This window comes from Cricetulus griseus, chromosome 5 (genome assembly GCF_003668045.3).
Source record: "Cricetulus griseus strain 17A/GY chromosome 5, alternate assembly CriGri-PICRH-1.0, whole genome shotgun sequence".
Taxonomy (NCBI): Eukaryota; Metazoa; Chordata; class Mammalia; order Rodentia; family Cricetidae; genus Cricetulus; species Cricetulus griseus.
Window position 1 is genome coordinate 184821688 of NC_048598.1, and position 19232 is coordinate 184840919.

The 19232-nt window shown below is 50.2% G+C and overlaps 1 long non-coding RNA gene and 8 other non-coding genes across 9 annotated transcripts; all 9 read right to left on the minus strand.

The window, feature by feature from the left end:
• Positions 1-6478: 6478 nt before the first annotated feature.
• Positions 6479-7083, minus strand: LOC118238913. Its single transcript, XR_004770324.1, has 2 exons — positions 6934-7083; positions 6479-6836 (listed from the first exon to the last, which is right to left on the minus strand). It is a non-coding gene; the product is annotated as an uncharacterized LOC118238913 (long non-coding RNA).
• An 846-nt stretch (positions 7084-7929) lies between these two features.
• Mir3072 (microRNA mir-3072) lies at positions 7930-8005 on the minus strand. The gene has a single exon (NR_105199.1). It is a non-coding gene; the product is annotated as a microRNA mir-3072 (primary transcript).
• A 4058-nt stretch (positions 8006-12063) lies between these two features.
• Positions 12064-12138, minus strand: Mir410 (microRNA mir-410). The gene has a single exon (NR_105235.1). It is a non-coding gene; the product is annotated as a microRNA mir-410 (primary transcript).
• Positions 12139-12366: 228 nt separating this feature from the next.
• Mir369 (microRNA mir-369) lies at positions 12367-12441 on the minus strand. Its single transcript, NR_105226.1, has one exon. It is a non-coding gene; the product is annotated as a microRNA mir-369 (primary transcript).
• Positions 12442-12490: 49 nt separating this feature from the next.
• On the minus strand, positions 12491-12564 carry Mir412 (microRNA mir-412). The gene has a single exon (NR_105236.1). It is a non-coding gene; the product is annotated as a microRNA mir-412 (primary transcript).
• A 74-nt stretch (positions 12565-12638) lies between these two features.
• Positions 12639-12711, minus strand: Mir409 (microRNA mir-409). The gene has a single exon (NR_105234.1). It is a non-coding gene; the product is annotated as a microRNA mir-409 (primary transcript).
• A 2513-nt stretch (positions 12712-15224) lies between these two features.
• Mir377 (microRNA mir-377) lies at positions 15225-15301 on the minus strand. Its single transcript, NR_105228.1, has one exon. It is a non-coding gene; the product is annotated as a microRNA mir-377 (primary transcript).
• A 1270-nt stretch (positions 15302-16571) lies between these two features.
• On the minus strand, positions 16572-16661 carry Mir496 (microRNA mir-496). The gene has a single exon (NR_105245.1). It is a non-coding gene; the product is annotated as a microRNA mir-496 (primary transcript).
• Positions 16662-17255: 594 nt separating this feature from the next.
• On the minus strand, positions 17256-17332 carry Mir154 (microRNA mir-154). Its single transcript, NR_105131.1, has one exon. It is a non-coding gene; the product is annotated as a microRNA mir-154 (primary transcript).
• Positions 17333-19232: the final 1900 nt, after the last annotated feature.

Genomic DNA, 19232 nt, shown 5'->3' on the forward strand with positions numbered 1-19232 from the left:
CACACATAGGGCTCTGTTCACAGGGCTCTTCTTCCATAGGAAAAGTGCCAGTGACCACACTCCAATCCCAGCCTCTGTTCCAGGCACATAGTGTTGATGGTGTTGGCATCAGAGAAGGCTAAGACACCTAAGACTGATGAGCTTCTGCCACTCACTGGGCACCACACCCGACATGCTTTCAGGTCCCAAGAGCCCAGGCCATCCAACAAGGGCAACATTCAGAGGGTCAAAGGACTGCCAGAAGGTCACACAACAGTTGCATGGGAGAGTTGGGCTGGCTGTTCAGATGCATCAGAGCGTGTGCCATCTTTGAACAGCTCCATCTTGGGTTTAGAGCCCAAGGTTGACTAGACTGGTTGGCATTAACTCCTTACCTCTTGGTCCCTTCCCAAAGCCTGGGGTGGGGCACTGATTGCTGGAATGCAAACATTCTTTATGCATGGGAACCTCACTTTTATGCTTAGGCAGTGTGTAATCAAAGTTAGTTTGGCCTGGTGGGCCACCCTGACACCCACCACAGCAGAGGCATGACCAGTTGAACATCCTTAGAGGAAAGATAGTGGCCTCTGTACCCTGGAATCACAGGAGCATGAACATTAGGAGACCTAGACACTAAAGGAAGAGATGAGACAAGCCATCTGTGTGACAAGGGCCTTGTCACCACAAGGTCAAAGTGGAGTCAGCCCCATTAGCCAGTATAGGAAGATGAGACAAATCTTTAGTTCAGTGGCATCATGAAAAGTGGCTCAGGGACAGCTGCCCAGCATATATATATATATATATATATATATATATATATATATATATATATGCTTGCTTTGGTCTCAGAAGGAGCTAGTGAAGCCATGCTTCATAGAGAGCCAGGCCCACTCTGACCCTATAACAGTTTTATCTATCATCTATGTATGTATGTACATATGTATATATATGTATGTGTGTATATGTATATGTTCTATCTATCTATCTATCTATCTATCTATCTATCTATCTATCTGTCTGTCTGTCTGTCTATCTAATTTTTCCAGTCTGGGTTTCATGCAGGCTGGCCTTGAGTTGGCTCTGCATCCAAAGAAGCGTCATTCTTCCCTTTCCTTTCCGAGTCAGCCACACTTGCATTTCATGTGGTGCTAAGGAATGGACCCAGAGCTCCTTGTGTGCTAGGCAAGCACTCTGCTCACTGACCGCATACCCACTCCCTTCATTCTAGCACTGTCCCTTCGTTCTAGCCGAGTTTCAGATACAGCACATACTTGTCTCCATTTTTTACAGTTTCTCACCATCCTTGTCACCACAGTTCTGCTGTCTGGCCCCCTCAGCACCTTCCTACCTCAGGTAAGGTCCCCACAGAATGCCTGGTCCTCAGATGCACATTAGTCCTTTCTTGTAAAAAAAATCATGGCTTTAGGGGTTGAACTGGGAGCATTAGGAGATCTGGGCAGACATTCTACCATTCAGCAATATCCCCATCTGCCTGGGAGGGTCTCTTGGATGGCCCAGTTCCACTCCTGATGACCTTCTGTTCCTCTAGAATCCATCAAGGAGGTTTACTTGGAACAAGATGCTGGTTGGAGCATAGTGTATTTTCTGTTTGAGGGCTTCTGAAAATTTCTAGGACATATGGGAAGACATCTAGGGAGTAAGTACACAGCCACTGGATATAGGAAAGCATGAAATGTGGCTGTGTTCAAGAGAAAGGAATCAGGGACCACAGGTGTTTATTTCTGGACTGAGGGGCAGGAGTTATAACAGTCTATGATATCCAGAGTGTTTTGCAAGCTTAATAAGAGCTTTAGAGGGAACTGTCAATTCAAAAAGAGCTTTGGAGAGAGCCCCCAAATCAATGAGAGCCTTAGAGGGAATCCCCAACTCAACAAGAGTCTTAGAGGGAGCCCCCAAATCAGTAAAATCCTTGGAAAGAGCCCCCAACTCAATAAGAGCATTAAAGGGAGCTCCCAAATTAAGAAGAGCCTAGGCAGGAACCCCTAACTCAATGAGAACTTTAGAGGGATCCTCCAACTCAATGAGAGCCTCAGAGAGAGCCCCCAACTCAGTAAAAGTCTTGAGGGAGCCCAAAACTTAACAAAAGCCTTAGGGGGAGCACCCAACTTAAGGAGACCAATCAAGGGAGCTGCAAACCCAATGAGAGCCTTAGAGGAAGACCTGAACTCACTGAGAGCCTTGGAGGGATCTCTGGAACTGATGACAGCCTTAGAGGGAGCCCCCAACTCAGTAAAATCCTTGGAAGGTCTCCTTAGGCAATGAGAGCCTTGGGGGGAGTCCCAAAAATCAGCAAGAGTCTCAGAGGGATTCCCCAGCCCAATGAGAGACTTAGAGGGAGCCTCCAACACATGATAGCCTTTCTGGGAGTCCCTACTCAATGAAAGGCTTGGTGGAAACCCCTAACTCAATGTTAGCCTTAGAGGGAGCCCCCTATCCAAATTAGAGCCTTAGATGGAGCCTTCAACCCAATAGGATCCTTGGAGGGAACCTCAAATTCACTGAGAGCCTTGAAGGGGGCCCCCAACTCAATGAAGAACCTTAGAGGGAGTCCTCACTCAATGTGTGCCTTAGAGGGAGAGCTTAACTCAATGAGATCTATAGAGGGACCTGCAATTCAATGATAGCCTTGGAGAGAATCCACAAGTCAACTCAATGAGATCCATAGATGGAGTCCCAAACTCAATGAGAGCCTTAAAAAGAGCCCTCAACTGAGTGAGCGCCTTAGAGGGAACCCCTTGCTCAATGAGAGCCTTATTGGGAGCCCCCAACTCAATGAAAGTTTAGAGAGAGTTCCCAACTCAGTTAAAGCCTTGGAGAAAGAATCCAATTGAATGAGAGCCTTGAAGGAAATCCTAACTCAACAAAAGCCATGGAGGGAGCCACCAAAACATGATAGACTTATTGGGAGCCCTGATTCAATGAGATGCTTAGAAGGAGCCCCCAACTCAATGATAGGCCTGGAGGGAAACCCCTACTCAATGATATCCTTGGAGTGAGTTCCCTACTAAAAAAGAGCCTTGGAGGGAGCCCACAACTGAATGAGATCTTTTCAGTGATTCCCCTAACTCAGTGAGATCCTTGGAGGGATTCTCCAACTCATTGAGAGCTGTGGATGGAGCCCACAACACAATGAGAACCATAGAAATAGCCCCTAACTCAATGACAGCCTTTGAGGGACCCCCAACTCAATTAGAGCCCTGGAGAGAGTCCCAACTCAATGAGAGCCTTGGATGGAACCCCCAACTCAATGAGAGCCTATAGGGGGACCTCAACTCAATGAGAGTCCTACAGGGAGCCCCTAACTCAATGACAGACTTGGAGAGAGCCCTGCGGCTCAATGAGAGTCTTAAAGGGAGACTCTAACTCAATGAGAGCTGTGGTTGGAGCCCCAAACTCAATGAGAGCCATAGAGGGATTCCCTAACTCTGTCAGAGCTATGGAGTGATTCCCCCCAACTCAACAAGAGCCTTGTAGGTAGTCACCAACTCAATGAGAGCCTCAGAGGGAGCCCCATCTCTGTAAAAGCCTTGGAGGGTGTCCCAACTTAATAAGAACCTTGGAGGGAGACCCTAACTCAGAGAAAACCTTATAGTGAGCCCCCAACTCATTATTACCTTGGATGGAGTTTCCAACTCAATGCTAGCATTATTGGGAGTCCCCCTACTCAATGAGAGCATTAGAAGGTGCCCAGAATTCAATGAGAATCTTAGAGGGAGCCCCCAACTCAACGAGAATCTTCAAGTGAGTCCCCAAACTCAATGAGAGCATCAGATTGATCCCCTTATTCAATGAGAGCCATGCAGGTAGCTCCCAACTCAATGACAGCCTTTGAGTGAGCCTCCAATTCAATGAGAACCTTGGAGTGAGTTCCCAAATCAATGAGAGCCTTGGAGGGAGCCCCTAATTCAATAAAAATCTTAGATGGAGCCCCTAACTCAATGAGAGGCATGCAGGGAGTCCCCTACTCAATAAGAGCCTTAGAAGGAGCACACAACTGAATTAGAGCCTATCAGGGAGCCCTCAACTCAGTGAGATCCTTGGAGGTAGCCCCCAACTTAATGACAACTTTTGAGGGAGCACTCAACTCAGAGTCTTGGAGGGAGACACCAGTTCAATGAGAGACTTAGATGAGCCCTTAACTTGGAGGGCCTTGGAGGGAGCCCTCAACTCAATGATAGCCTTAGAGGGAGCCCCAAACTCAGCAAGAGTCTTAGAGGGAGCCCCTAACTCAATGAGAGCCTTGGTGTAAGTCTTCAACTCAATGATAGCCTATTTGGGAACCCCCCTACTCAATGAGAGTCTTAGAGGGTTCCCCAAAGTCAGTGAGAGCCTTGGAGGGGGGACCCCAATTCAATGTGAGCCTTGGAGAGAGCCCCCAGGTCAATAAGATCCTTGGATGTAGTCCCCAACTCAATGATAGACTTATTGGGAGCCCCCTACTCAATGAGAGCCTTAAAGGCTTCCTCAAACTTACTGAGAACCTTACAGGGAGCCCCCAACTCAATGAGATCCTTGGAGGGAGTCCCCAACTCAATGAGCACCTCAGAGGTATCTTCTCACTCAATGAGAGCCATGGAAGAAGCTCTCAACTCCATGAGAGCCTTAGAGGGAGCTCCCAATTCAATTAGAGACTTGCGGGGGCGGGGGAGTCCTCAATTCAATGAGAGCCTTAAAGGTAGAGCCTTGGAGGATCTCCCAATTCAAGAGAGCCCAAAGCGCTGCTAACCCCACCCCTCTTCCTACTTTGGCAGACTGTGAGCTTGAACCTAATTTGTAGCTAAGGTAACTGAGGCTCAGAGATTAGAAAGCCACAGTTACCATTAATCAGTGACACAGGCAGATTTTGAAACATAGACTATACCATCACACACCATTTCATTTATTTATTCATGCATTTGTTCATTTTTCAAAAGATTTGTTTACTTTTATTTCATGTGGGTGCTGGGAATCGAACCAGGATCTTCTGAGGCAAGATGTGCTTGTGACCATTGAGCCATCTCTCCAGCGTCAGACACCATTTTATTGTCTAGTTATGTGTGTGTGAATGCATGTGCGTGCATGTGGAGGCTAGAGGTTGACATGGGGTGCCTTCTATGACCCTCCACTTTTAGAGAGCGTTTTTTGCATTTGTTTACTTCTCTTGTGTGCATTTATAAGCATGCACGTGAGGAGATCAGAAGACAATGTGTTGGAATCTGTTCTCTGGTCCAGAGAATCAAACTGTGGCTTAGCTGCCGGGTACTTTTATCCTTAGCCATCTCATCGAATGGCTCTCCACTCTATTTTATTTCTTTATTTTTTTTGTGACATTTCTTTCACGAAAGCTGATCTGGCTAAGCTGATCTGGTCAGTGAGCTCAGAGACCCCTGTCCTTGCCTTCCCAGCATGCTGGGTTATGGCCGTTCACTGCACAGGTCCATACTGCTGTGACTGACGTGGCTGCTGGGGCCCTGGGCTCAGGCCTTCAAGCTTGCATGAAAAGCAGTGACTAAGCTATTTCTCCTAGATATGAGTGTCCCTTCTGTCATGGGGCTGACCACCTCATGCCTGTTGAATGCACCGTCATTTTTGAAGAGCGTTTTCCAAAGGGGCACTTTGGAACCCTGGGGAAGGGGCTAAAAGTCTTGAAGCAGGTAAGGGTAGCTGGGGACTTCACAGTTCTCTCTGCTGGCCTGACAAGCTGTAACCAAAGCCACCCTACAGGAGGGACAGGAGACTGGCCTGCCTCCCGAAGCCTCAGTTTCCTGCTGTGTGACATGCAGCCATCTATGAGAAGGGCCACCAGGGGGCTGTAGAGAGATGCTGGAGGGGCAGGTGCCCCCCACCAAAGCCCTCAGCAAGACAGGGGCTGCCTGCCTTTGTCTTGACAGCAGGAAGAGGGGGAATGGGGATGAGGCCAGGCTCCCCCCTTCTTCTGCCCAGCAGCCCAGATGAGGTGGCTGTGTGGGTGGGCGGACAGAGGCTCTGGGGAAAACAGTGAGTCACCACCGGCCAGAGCCTGAGTGGAGCGTGTCCCTCCCGGCTGGAGAGAGCGGTGGCGGCAGGTTTCATGGGTAATTATGTAATTTATGAGTCTTCGGGCTCTGTCTGAGTCAGCCTGGCTGAGTCGTGACCAAGCTGAGGCCCAGCAATAAGAGGCGCGTGGGCACAGTCTGGATCTCAGGAACAGGTCTTTGCCCCTGGGGCCTCAGCTCAGCTTATGCAGAAGCAGCTGGAATGGGGGTTCATGTGAGACCCCAGGATGATAAGAAAGGGTATCTTTTCACATCCCTGGTTCCTTAATCGGACTGTGGGGCTGGCACACGGGGGCCAGGAGTCCAGTTGTGAACCCCTGCTTGGGATGTTGCTTTCAGCAAAGTGCTTCCAGGACAGAGGCCAGAGACATCCCAGGAGGTCCCTCCTGAAGCAGTCCAGACGGTGCTGCTAACCCCCATCCCCAGTTTACGAAAGTCCCTCTGAAAACAGACTCGGAGGCATATTTACATTTTATGAAATATGTTTATTATTCAAAGGGCTCCACACATTGAGGCTTCGAAAGCCAAGAGCAGAAACCTTTTCTTCTACCCAGTCCCCTGTGCCTGCCTACTCACCCCCCAACTCAGGTTCCTAAGCAAAGGCTGCTCAGATCCACGCTGAGATCTGAACTGCAAGGCTGGGCAGTGGGAGGGGGGGTTATTGGTGGGGGGCCTCAGAGGAGGATGGCACAGGGTGTGGCCGGGGTTCTGGGTCCCCCCAGTGGGTCCTCTCAGCGGGGCATGGTCTCCAGTCATCCATCTTCATTGTCTTAAGCAGGAGATTCAGGGAGGAAAAGGCAACAAAACACAGCAGAGCAGCTCCTGCAAGACGGAAGCAAAGGAGGCATTAGAAGGAGCTCTCTGGGTCATGCCAGCACCCCCAAAACCACCGAGCCACCTGGCCAGCTGGCACAGAGACCTGAGCCCCTCCTTCACTAGTGGCCCTGGTGTGCACTCTAGCTGAGTCTCTCTATCTGCAAGGAGCCACCACCCAGGGCAGAAAATAGATGGCTAACCGGGGCTTGTACAGGTGGCAAGCCCACCTCCCCTTGTCCCTTCCTTCCCTCATCCTCTCTTCTAACTGGTTCATCCCACCAAGCCCTCCCCCTTTCTATTTTTCCTGGCTAAAACCCACCACAGACACCACCACACCCGGAAAGAGATAAATAAATAAAAGAAAAACAATCTCAACTGTGAAAAGCAGTCCAAATCAGAATTCTTTTCCGGCCTGAGTTAATTACACTTTAAACTGGCATGTTTACTGATGGGGATTTCGAGTTAACAGAGACGCCCCCCCCCAACTGTTTGTACAGTAAACTTTGCAGGCTGGCGGCTCCCCCAGGCCTTGGCAGCCCCGCAGCTCTGGCTACCCTGCCTGCCAAGGAGAGCGGAGCAGAACCATGTATTTTTGAGTGTTAGAGAAAACGAAGCTGTCGCAGATGGCAGGGTTGGGGTGGGGGGGTAGGGGTGGGGGATGCAGGGCTGGGATGTGTGCCTCCAACCCCATTATGTGTTATCTTCTACACAACTTCTGGACTCCTTGTGCCCTGGGAAAACCCCATCCTTGTTCCAAGCCCAAAAGAAACCAAGTTTAAGTCCTGAGGGGCAGACACTTACCGGTCCCACTGATGGCTTCAAGTCAGGCCTCAGGGCTTGTTGCAGCCATAGCTGACCCAGTGGGACTGTCCCAAATGTAGGTGGAGTTTCTGAACATCATCTACTCCTGGGGATCAATCCAGTGTCACCTGCCTACAATGGAAAGACAAGGCCAAAAAGCATTCACAGAGCCTTCTCTGTAAGCAACCCGGGCAAACACAGGCACACATGCAAACAAGTTCCCAAGGGCCCCGCCACAGCAGCGTCGATAAAGGATCACACGATGAACATCCGAGGGCAAGTGAGATCGTGTGCGTTGGGCTGGAGCGAGAAGGCTTCCTGGAGGGGGCAGGGCCTGGGGCAGCCTGCCCTCCCTCGGGGTCCCTCGCACTCCCAACCCTGCCACCTTCATTTGGAGGCTGTTGTTCTGTGATCCGCTAGCTGCCCTCCACGTCGCTGGGATAATGAGAAAATGATGGACGAGCTTCCATCAGGCCCCACGTCCCAGCCCTCAAGCCTGTCCTCACCCATGACAAATGGTCCCACCACCTCCACAGGGTCTTTTCAGCAACCCCGGCTGTAGCGTTGGTAACATTGCTGGAGATTTATGTTGTCTTCCCTGACTGTTTCTCCCTTTCCTTGTTTCTTAATTTCTTCAAAAAGTGTGTTTTTATTTATTCATTTCACAAACACTGTCTGAGTGCTGCCTGTGAGCTTCCTCACAGCTTCCTCACAGCCTCCTGGTGCTAGCATCTAAGCCCATTTGATCCAAGGAAGACAGGTATTTTTTCTGAGCTTCTACTATGAGCCAGCCCTAGGGGTACACAGGTTCCCACAGCCCTTGAAATCTTGACAAAGAAACACTATTGACTCACTAGATGTGGGTCTGACTCCAAGTCCTCACCCCATAGGGACAGGACCCTACCTACAGTCCTCAGTCCTCTGCTGTTCAAAGATGTGATAAGAGACATTAGCCAGGAAGGGGCCAGACTCAGGGGACTCAGTCAGTCCCCGAGGACCTTACATCAGGAATGACACCTTTAGAACTGTTCTAGCCCACCCAGCAGCTGCTCTATGCGGCTCTCCAGCCTCTGACAGGATGCAGCAGCACACACACACACACACACACACACACACACACACACACACACACACACACACACACACACACACACACACACGACAGAGACAGCTAATGCAAGCCTTCAGTAAGTAGAAGCAAACAGCAGCCAATTCAGGCCTGATATTTAGCATCCTCAGCCCCTATCTCAAAGTAGACATGAACAAGAGAGGAACTAGGTGAGTTGTGGGGTGGGGGGGAGAAAAGCCTGACAGTCCTGGCAAAATCTTGGGGGAAAGTGAGCTTGCCTCACTGTACAGAAAGGTGTGGAGACCAATTCAATGGACTATCTGTCATCTATGGCACAATGGGTCATTTTTAAAGGGACATGGGACAGCATAAGCAGAAATGTTAAGAACATATAGCCAGGAGTCCTGTCTCCAGATGGGTGATCTTGGAAAATCACTTAGCCTCTCTGGCTCCCAGCAAATTCCTCTTCGGTAAAATATAACCCACTCTCCTCCCGGGTCACAAATACTGGGGACAGCGTATTTACCCCCTCCCCACTCCCACCTTCCTTAAAAACCATAAAGGACTGCACCACTGCTCAGCCCCATCTATGGCATGGGCTAACTGACTCTAAGATCCGCCAGGCGTGGAGAAACAGCCTGTGCTCTGTGACCTTGGTGCACCAAGTTTACTCACTATCTTGGAGACGTGAATTCTCTGAACCCTGAAGTGCCCCCAGGGACTTCCTGCCTGCCTGCCTGCCTGCCTGGGGGACAGACATTGTCACTGGACTCATTGGATGAGAAAAGTCCTTTGTTTGTCTTTTCTTCTCCTCAAACAATAGATAAATCTAGTAATTTTACTTTTAATAAAAGAAAGTCTGCATCGAGTGGGAGGGGTCATCGTCTTTGGATCTGCAATGAGTCTGGAAGGGGCACGCTGCGGATTGCTTGGCATTCCAGCTGACATTCCGTTCCCTGCATAATACTCAAGTGGTGGTGAGGTGGGGGGGCTTTCCCCGTCAGTGGTGAAGGGACTTAGGGTGGTCTTTCCTCCTGATGCTGTGGCGTGGCTGTGCTTACATTGGAGCAATTAAACTGAGAGGCCAGCAGCAGCCGTGCACACGTTTAATATATTCCAAAGATGTGTCATTAACAGCAATTTCCATTTCCAAATGTTCCCATTTACTCGGGTCCATGCATAAAATATTAGCCCTGACAGCAGATCAGGCAGGCTGCACAAGGGGCTCCGCAGGGCCTCTGGCTCACCGCCACAGAGGCATTCATGGAGTGGAGGGTGGGGGCTGTGCCTCGCTGGATCTGAGGTCTAGCATGGGGGGTCCCAGCTACAGGAAAAGCCTGCAGACTTAGCTGACCTGTCCCCTATTGCAGCACGTCTCAGAAGAGTGATATTCTGGGGGTAGGGTGGGAGGTCGGGGACGGGGGGGGCGGGGGGGCGGCTGGAAAACCAAACAGCCTCTAACAAATGCAAAGGCTATGCAAAACCCAGCTTCCATATTTATGGAATCAGCCACCAGATCTTATGGAATTCCTGCTTCACGCTCTCACCACTTTCCTGGGGATTAACCTAATATGGTTTCTGCCTATGGGGACTCTATTAGTCAATCAGCACGCTTCATTATTCTGTCACTATAGACCTGGCCTGGATCCTAAGGCTTAGAATACAATAGAGGATAAGTCAAGGAAGGAAGTAGGGAGGGGGGGCGGGGAGGGAAGGAGAAAGGGAGAGAAGGAGCGGAAGGAAAAAGAAAAATACAAAGGTCTGACCTTGCCTTGGGAAGTCTTAAAGTTTTCATTTATTTTTGTTTGTTTGTTTGGTTGGTTTTGCAGGGGTGGGGGTTGGCATTGGAGACCCTGGGGACATGAAGACAGTACTAGGCAGTTTGGGACAGCTGGTAGCTTGGGAGGAACAGCTAACAGACAGACTGATAGATAGTACATGGAAAAGGAAGGAGCTGGATAGCTGTTGCCAGTCTGCCTTCCATGGCACTGCCGAGCAGGGAGCATTCCAACCCCCTTGGAATCTTGAATTCCTGTGAAAGGGGTGCTCAAGCATACAGGCTGAGGAAGATGGATGGACTATGTAGGGAAAGACAATCATGACCAACTCCCAGAGGGAGGGGCATGGGCAGGCCTTCTGAACAAGAGGAAGAGACTGAAGAGAGACCACATGCCAGGTCCAACTGAGAGTGGAGAGCCAGCCCTTTGGGCAGGACTGTGTGGGTCTGGTGATGCAGAGGGGAGGGAGATACTGTCCTCTGTGGGCACAGAGGATTTTGTGGCTGAGGAGGCCCAGAAGAGGAAAGAAGCCCACAGGGTGGAGCTGCCAAGGTAAGAGTGATACTTGCACAGGAAGCCCACATGCAAGCCCACTCAGAAAGAACTTTGCCACCCTGGAAGTCCTTACAAAACACCAAATGTCTGTATGCTATATCTCAAAGGCTCCTACTGGGCATGTTCAGCTTCTTCCTGAGGTCCCTGAGTCTCCAGATCAAGCCTCACAGGAGTCTGACAGAGCCAGAGGGCAAAGATGGAGAAAGCATGGGTCTGCTTGAGGCAGGGACACAACTGGGGTGTTACTGCCGCATATACTAAGGGGACATTCTGTGTTGCTTCCAACAGAGTGGACCTGGGAAGGTGACAGGTCAGTCAACACAAAGGCTTCTGCTGCTGGCATCAGTATCTTAAAGCAGAACTGGTCCAGGATAGGTAGGATGTGGCTCAAGAAAGAGGGTAAGCACCTCAGAGACACCTATTTCAGGTACCACCAAGCAGCATGGACTCTACAGAAGATGCCTCTTCCTCTAAGATGGGCTTCCCAGCCCCCACTGAGGGAGATGTGATGCTCTGGGTCAGGATTAGCAGATACGTGCCTGACCATCAAGCTGTGTCTAGAGGGCCAATAAAGTATGTCCCTCCTCTGACACCCAGCCTCACAAAGGTGAGGTCCTATACTAAAGAGAGGTGAGCATGCACTGTACCACATCACGAGGAATGGCAACCAGCTGGCCTGCTTCTTCCCCAAGTATTATGCTGTCTCTCTAAGTGCTCATGGTATTGGGAGGCACCCAGTGCAGGGCATGCAGGCATGCAGCCCTCAGTACAACGCCTTAGATAGGGACAGACACCACTCCTGTGTCAAGAGGCATGGGAAGTGGACAGATTCCGGTCATCCATCACACACCAGGCCAGTGCTTTGTGGCCAACCTACAAGGTTGGTGTGATCCCAGGAAGCTCCTCAGGAGGGACGTGAAGCTGAGGCTCGGTGAAGAGGGTGACAAGTGTCATACAGAGTCCATGCATTCACCTACCGAGCAGTGGTGTGGCACCTGGTATGTACTGCCGAGTAACAGGAGTGACAGGTGGTATTGAAAACAGGCCATCTGTGTTATATTCGTCATTAATAAAGCGAACTCATCACAGACAACCTCTCCTCAAGTACCCAGTGTTGACTGCTGCATCCATGGAGTTTGCATCACCTCCTGAACCTGTCCTGGGGAGGGGGTAAGGTAGACATGAATGGTGAGAAGAGTTGGACACAGCCAGCCAGCACACAGCCTGACCCCCCCCCAGCCCAGGTCCCCGCTGAGGCAGCAACCTAGAAGCACCATCCCGTCCCCACCCCCACGGGGGCTGCAACTCCAAGAGCTTCTCCAAGCTGAGCGTTGATACCGAGAAAAGATCAACCATGTATTATTCGAAGTCAGCCAAGCGAATATAACACGGTCGATCTCCCTTCAAGTACCAGCAGAGGTGCTGAGGCAGAGACATGCTGGGCGCGGGCTGCGGCGGGCACCGACGGCTAGTGGACCAGGTGAAGTACATTAGAGACAATTACTTTCCAGCTGGTCGACCATCCGTCCCATACCCCAAAGCAAGATGACTCCACGTTCTTCCCTGAGGTGCTGGGGGCTCCACTTGGCCTCCCTGGAGGGATTTGATACCGAAAAGGGGTTCACCGAGCAACATTCGTCCTCCAGATGCAAAGTTGCTCGGGTAACCTCTCTCCGAGTACCAAGGAGAGGCTGGACGCTCAGACCATGGCCGATGCTTCAAGGTGGGTGTGTTTCCAGGAGACTTATCCTCGGAGCCCCCCAGAGTTGGTACCTCCCCCCATTCAGCAAGAAGCCGCCCTCCACTCCCTGAGAGCAATTACCCCATCGCCTCCCCAGTGCATCTGCCATCTTTTCATCTCCCCCAGAAGGAGTATCTAGAGCTCCCCTCCCCGGACGCGAATTGGACCTCGGGACACAGGCAGATAGGGGCTGACACTGAGCAGGAGAAGTGAGCACAGTGCAGGAAGTGAACACAGAACTCTGCTCACTCTCAACTCTCCCTTGCCAGCCCTGGAGACGGTCCTGCACGTGTGCACACCCTCCACCTTGGCACCACTCACAGGTGGTTTAAGAAGTAACAGCAAGGGCTGTTATGGGGCTGCTGCCCCATAAACAAAGCAATTAAAATGTCAGTGACGAACATGGAGGGAAGAGATACTGAATGGTCTCTCTTCACACACTGTAAAACAGCTCATCTGAAGAACCCATGCAAGCGTGTCAGAGGAGAGGGCTAGCCCCACGAGGGCCAGGACCTGATGACACAGGCCACAGGCAGAGTCTGTGCCCACCACCCGTTTTTCTGAACCATGGACTGGGACCAACAGTCCTGTCTCTGACAGTGACAAGAGTTCACATGGGCCTCTAGCCTTGCTGAGGCGCCACAAGAGGCCAGTCACATGCAGTCTATCATAAGAGGAAAAGACATCACAGGCACTTCATCTAGGTGTTCTGGAAACTGACCTGTGGATCAGAGGCTCTTCTCTGAGCTGGCATCACCTCTTGGAAATGTTCCTAAGAACCGCGCAGTGGCAATGACGATAGCTAGTAGTAGATGGAAGGTCCAGTCAGTAAGCATGCTCAGAACTGTCCAGGGTCTTCCTCCAAACACTGTCCACTGACCAGCTCCAACACAATGGTGGAGCCTCCAGAAGGCAAAGATCCTTCTGAAAAGAGATACCATGAAACCCTGGTCACCTCTACAGCTGTCCAGAAAACATTGAGCCCTCTCACACTCCAGGTGGGACATTAGGTCCTGGGCCCATCAACTCTATGATGGTCTCCCATTTCGGGCTAGCCTCCAGGACAAAGAGACATTCATCACCAACAACAGGCATCTTAAAAGCTAACAGTGGGTGCTGGCAACATGGGAACCCAAAGGAATGGTAGCCCCTAGCATGTTCCAGGTACCACCTGCTCGGGAAGGGCAGACCCCACCCACCACGGAGCATCCATTCAACCCCAGAGCCAGAGCCAGTGTCTCACCTGGCACATCTCCTGAGGCTAGAGGAACTGAGAGGACGGCTCACAGGGCACACACTCTGGCACTGGTCCCCATCCACACTCTCCAGAGGGCCCTCTCCAGCTTGATACTACTGGAGGCCGCACATTGGTCGAGGAAGCACTCTGTTAAGCTTGGGGACAGAAAATAATGTTTAGCCACACAAAGAACCTGCACTGTGACCAGGTCTTCCTACTGCCCCACCCTGGCTCCAGTCTAAGCACATGGATCTCCCCATCTGACCAAAAACTGCACCCACACTGATTTTCATAAAAACATGCTTTCGTTTTTTGTTTTTGTTTTTTTTTCGGGGGGGGGGGAGTAAATTCCATTAAACTAATCCAATTCCCCGCTTAGCTTCCTTGACTGTGCTTTTGAGCCGTTTTCATTTCTTTTATTTCCCTTGTTATTTCTTCAAATCATTTTCATTAGGATCAATTCTTCCCCATTTAAAAATCTGAGGGAAGATTTGATTCCTCAATGTGCGTTCGTCTACCACAAATATTACTGCTCGCAGCCGCTGCCACTATTGCAACGTGCCTCTTATGGCTGCCGTGTCTACAGGGTACTGTTTCCCCAGGTCAAATGTCGTAGCTGAAATGTTGTCAAGAAAATTGGATTCTTCTGCCAATTTGTAGTCAATTGAACACATTTTCCTCCGAGCCATTCCGGTAGTTTGTGGTGTTATTTTGTGATTATTTTATCACTATTATTTAATGTAAACGGGATGAAATGCTGGCCGTCTCTATTCACTTCCTAACCCATCCAAAAATGGAGAACAAGGTTTGGTGAGAGATGAGGGAGAAAGAGAAGCACACAGGAAGTAGGGTGGGGTGTGGGGGGAGAGAATGGATGGAATGTAAGAGCTCCTGACCTAGAGAGCTGGAGAGAAGAAGACAGAGAGGGAAGGCTGCCATTGTCCTTGACACTGCCAAGGGAGAGTCCTTTTGGTCAAGGTGTCTTCAAAGTAGAGTAGTCAACATGTCTGGGATCAGAGGGTGTGACAAACAGGATTTGGGCCGAGGAAAGCTGCCGAGCAGACACTGGCATGTCTTCATGGGTCCCACCATGTTCTCTGATCCACACCCTTGCCTGTCCACACTGTGTCTCCACCATCCATTCCAGCACATGGCATTCACAGAGACCCAGAGCATTGCACCTCATCCCCAAAACCACCCCAAGCAGGCTTTGATACTCAAACAAAAGTTGCCTTTGTGTGATTCAACATCAATAAAGCGAATTCACCAAGGGCAACCTCTGCTCCAGAATCAAACGTCAGCACAGGCCGAGAGCAGTGCAGGGCGGCACTGCCCCCCTCGGCTCTGGCTCCCTGACTCCCACCCTCTAGGGAGGTTGGTGCTACCTCCAATGAGCCCCCAGGTCCAACTGCAAAACAGCCTCTCATGGACTGGCTTGCAGAGCTCTGTCCTGCCTACAGGTGGAAAGAGCCTTATACAAATGCATCATGGGTCCAGGCTTTGGCCAGCAACTGGTCACTCACCCAGAAGTGGATACCAAATCTGAATCCCCAAATAAGTCTCCCAGAGAAGGAACCATGACTTCTCTGTGCAGGGTCCCTGTGACCCACCAATAAAGGCTGACCTAAAAGTGGGTGACTCCCTCTCCTAGGCAGCATCCTGAGAGGACAGCAAGACCCCACAGACAAACAGCAGCATCAGGGAGTACAAGGCTCTGGGACTGTCCTCCATTCTCCCCAGCTTCTGAGCAGCCACAAAGAGGGTTCGACAAAGAACATACATCAAACTGCCATTCATTCAACATCATCCATACCGTGCACACCTAAGGGTACTAGAGACGAGGCTTCTGAGCTCAGGGACCCTGTGCTGCAGAGGGTGGGAAGAGAGCCACGGGGTATTTACATTCATGCAGCAAGCATCATTATAACAATCCAATGGTTTTCCAACTTTTCCTGGGAAAACCAGGCAAATTACTGAGCACACATTCAGTGTGTTTACATACCTTATAAGCAGCCATTAACGCTCTCACACAGACAAATTGAGGCACAGACAGATGACAGGCTGACTCATTCAAGGTCACACCATTAGCAAGCACCAGGTAGTAATGGATGCTGCCGATTCCTCTCCTTCACAAAGGGACACTGGAGTCAGAGGAAGGACATCAGAATTCTAACACCACTAAATGTCACCATGCAATGCCCACCCACACTGCAGTTCTACTGCTGCTTTTACTTCCTAGTCACCCTGGGACTAGAACATGAAGAAATGGGGATGAATGAATAAATGAATTCATTGTATTGTATTCAGCTAGCTCCACCCACCTGAGTTTCTCACCTAAATACAGGGCTTCACCCAATGTGCTCTTCTCTCTACAACAATGGCCAGAAAACCAGAGTCACCCAAAATAGTTGGTGTCATTTCTGGGCACTCCTACTTTGACAACCAGGTGACACAAACCCCAGGAAAAAATAAGTACTCAGTACAGGGGACACTCCACTTCCTTGCCCTGCACAGACACTAATAGAACTCCCCCCTGGAGAAGCTCTCCCAGGAAGATTTTAGTGCCGAAAGGAGATTGGCCATGTAATACTCATCATAAATAAAATGAACACACCATGGACAACCTCCGTTCGAACACTTGATTTCGGGAGCTTGTGCTAGCATGTCCCAGGCAACAGGCCTGAAGAGGGAATCCCTCAGGGTTAGGCATAGGACACAGGCCCTGTGGCCCGGGGCCGTTTCCTATCTCCTGCCTCCTATCTCCTGAAGCCATTGCACTACCACAGAGGGGTTCACCAAGGCCACACAGGGTGTGTCCTAGAGAGCCATGAGGAGGCCTCTTATCAAAACACCACCAAGGGAACAGGACTGCCACTTCTTCCAGTGAGTCCACAGGTGACTGCATGCCAACTTGGGCTGATGGAAATGGCCATGTAGATGTGTGAACACAATCCCTAGCTCTGAACTTGACCTTTCCCTAAGGTGCTTGAGAGCCGCATTTTATACAATAGAAGGTTAACGATATGGGATCTGTGAAGAGAATACACTGAATGACTAGAGAACACTTCGTCTCATTCCAAGTAGGTACCACCTCCACGAGTCCACCAGAGAACCAGGGACACACTGGGTGAGGACAGCATGTGTGCTCCTGTATCTGCCTGCGGTGAATGACCAAGGCCTTCACTTACCCTGGAGAAGAGCTAACACCAAAGTCCCACCCAGAAATTCCTCCAAGGCGGGATTTGGTACTGAAAAATAGGTCAACCGTGTATGATTCGTCATGAATAAAGCGAAGGCAACACGGATAACCTATCTTCAAGCACCGCAGGTGAGTACCAGCATCTCTTCTCTGAAGCTGGCTTCCTCCAGGAAGGCCCACCGAGCACAGTGAACACAGCAGGTGAGTGCACTGACTGTAAGAGGGCTTGAGGAAATAATTGCACACACCCCACAACCAACCCTTTCCTCCCAAGGCCCACAGCCATCTAGCCTTGGCACCACTGCTGAGGAGTCAGGGTCTAATGAGCCCTTATGGGGTCTGATGATGGAGGTCTTAGGTGCACAGATTTCATCGTGTCCGTCGCATGAGGACACTGGCTTCACACTGGCATGGAGGCACACAGCAGTGATGCTCACTTTCTTTGCATAGGCCTTGGGCCTAGGAATTTCCAGCAGAGCTCCCCGTGAGGCTGGCTCTACAACACTGATCATCAAAACAGTGTCATCCCTGAACGCCAGCTATGAATACCATGCTGTGACACTGACCCGAGAATCATGGCCTCGGCCCCCTTGGTGAGAAAACTTTCAGGGTGTCTTCCTAAAGATAGATGGAACTTTGAATGAATGGCCCACAGGATGTGAACAAAATAAACAAATTGACAAGAAGTTCACATACCTGCCCAGTGATGACGGGTCCTGGGTCCATGTCCATCCCAGAAGCTGGCATCGCAATTAGGCATCCTGCCAAGATAGAAGGTGACACTGAGAAAGGGTTGTGATTCCTTTAACTACACAAATTTGTGATAGAAATAATAACAGGGAGGGCGGCAATAAAGATAGCAGCAGGTGGTATCTAAATATAGGACTGACTAAACAATGCAACTAGCAATGCAGATCCTTTAAGCCAAGAAAAAAAAAAAGAAACAACTCTCAGAAACAACAGAAGACAGCAGCAACTTTTGAATGATACAACTAACTAATAAAGAAGGAATAAAAATTACAGGTGAGATAAGACTGATGGAGGAAAATACTGGTGATGGCCTAGCCCAGTAACAAGACCGCTTAGGGAAATCTGCCACAAAGTCTGTAAAACAATGGACAGACATCCAACCACAGCTTAACTAGGTTGGTATAGAATGCACCGCTACAAGCGAAGTCAAAGTGCGTGTGACGCACAGCTATAGTGAAAGTGTGTGTGTGTGACGCACAGCTATAGTGAAAGTGTGTGTGTGAGGCACAGCTATAGTGACAGCTATAGTGAAAGTGTGTGTGTGTGTGTGATGCACAGCTATAGTGAAAGTGTGTGTGAGTGTGATGCACAGCTATAGTGAAAGTGTGTGTGTGATGCACAGCTATAGTGAAAGTGTGTGTGTGATGCACAGCTATAGTGAAAGTGCGTGTGTGATGCACAGAAAGGAAGACCCTTGGGAGTTAACGAAGAGAATTTACTTCAGAACAAGCTTTCACCTGCCCTCCAGGGCAAAGGGCAAAGAAGGGCGCACAGGGAGGGAGCCGGAAGTTGTGCCCAGGCCAAGCAGAGAGCACCTGGACCAGCACTGTTCCAGGGAAATGAGCACCCCTCCCTGCCCAGAGCCCCTCCCTGCCCAGCGCCCCTCCCTGCCCATCAACAGATACAGTGATTTCTTGTGTGAGATGTCAAAGCCCCAAGACAAAGATGGGAGAATTTGTCTGGGTATGACAATCCTTGAGCAAAGAGCTTAGTGAGGATAAACGAAGGCCTTGGAGGACCAGGCAGGACCTGCGGCAAACCATTATGTTAAAGCTGTGTGTGCACGGGGGTGGGGGGGTGAATAGGGGATTGTGTACAGCATGGATAGGGGATATGTACATGTGTGTAGAAGCCTAATATCAATGTCCAATGGCTGCCTCAATTGCTCTCTGCTTTATTTTTAAATTTTGAGATAGGGTCTCTCAGTGAACTTGGAATTTGCTCCATGAATTGGTGACACTGGCTGCCCAGTGAGCACCCCAGGACACATCC